Below are 1,351 nucleotides of genomic sequence, written 5' to 3' on the forward strand. Positions count from 1 at the left end.
CCTGAGTAGCTGGGACTACAGGCACATGCTACCATGCCTGGCTACTTTTTTCTATTTTTGGTAGAGTTGGAGTTTCACCATGTTGTCCAGGCTGGTCTCTAACTCCTGAGCTCAAGTGGCTTATAGGCATGAACCACCATGCCCGGCCAAATTTGGCCCATCTTTATTGGTGTCTCTTATATGCAAGGTCCTGGCTTCCCCAAATAGACAAGAAAACAAACAAATAAATGAATAAATGTCAGCTGCAAGGATTGGAGTGGATTCTTGCATTTGCATAGCACAGTGAGTGTAGTGGTTAAGAGTGGGCTTTGCAGTCAGACGTGACTGTGTTAAAATCATGCTACTGTCACTTATTAACTGTGGGACGTTGGGCAGGTCACCTAACATCTCTGAGCCTCATTTCCTCACCAAAAAAAGAAGAATCATAATATGGCACCTCCTCTAAAGCTGTTGTGAGGATTAACTCATGTAATGAATGTGAAGAGTTCTGTGCAGGCACGTGATAAACATCCAGAAACTGTTTATTCTGCTTGTTGTGCAGTCTTTAGGGCTTAAACAAAGTACTTTACACTGATTGCCTTACCTGACCCTCTCCAGGACTCTGGGTGCTAGGGCATTAACTACCCTTTGAAAGGTGAAAACATTGATGCCCATTGAGGTGAAATGATTTGTCTTCAGCCACAAGGGGCAGCATCAGGAGTAGAACCCAAGTGTTCGTGTTCTGATTCCCAAGACAGCTTATGACGTTTTGGAAACTCTGAATCTGATGGGTGACAGAAACTTGGGGATCATCTCTAGATAAGAAAGGGAGTTCCTTGAATGACTGTGAAGACGTTCACCGGAAAGGGAAGGAAAGGAAGTTAATTATGCTTCCTTCACAGGCCCTCCTTCACCCCCATCTAGTGGGCACATGCAAGCTACAAACAAGGTGGGGAATGAACAAATTAATACATACTCAATAGTGGCCAGTTCGAGGCAGATAATTAAATCAAGATGACCTGAAAGGATGTGACTGGCTGTGGCTAGTTTACACCCTGTGGCTAGTTTACACAGGGTGGTCAGGGACGGCCTCGCCATGGAGAGGGCTGGTGTTTTGGCTGAGACCTGAGAGACCAGAAGAAATCTGATAGCCAGAACCAATGTTTAGGTCCCTAAAGAGAACAAGCGTGGCGAGCAAAGGGGGCCAGTATGGGTGGAGATCAGCGAGGGAGGGGGGCAGAGATGAGTGCCCGAAGCACACAGTACCTTGGCATAGGGAGGGTTTGATTTTACCTACAAATGCCATTAAACCCACTAAGGATTTTAACAAAAACTACAATTACATTTTAATTTACATTTTATTTTTTATAGA

This window comes from Pan paniscus, chromosome 4, assembly GCF_029289425.2.
Source record: "Pan paniscus chromosome 4, NHGRI_mPanPan1-v2.0_pri, whole genome shotgun sequence".
In the NCBI taxonomy this organism is placed as follows: domain Eukaryota; kingdom Metazoa; phylum Chordata; class Mammalia; order Primates; family Hominidae; genus Pan; species Pan paniscus.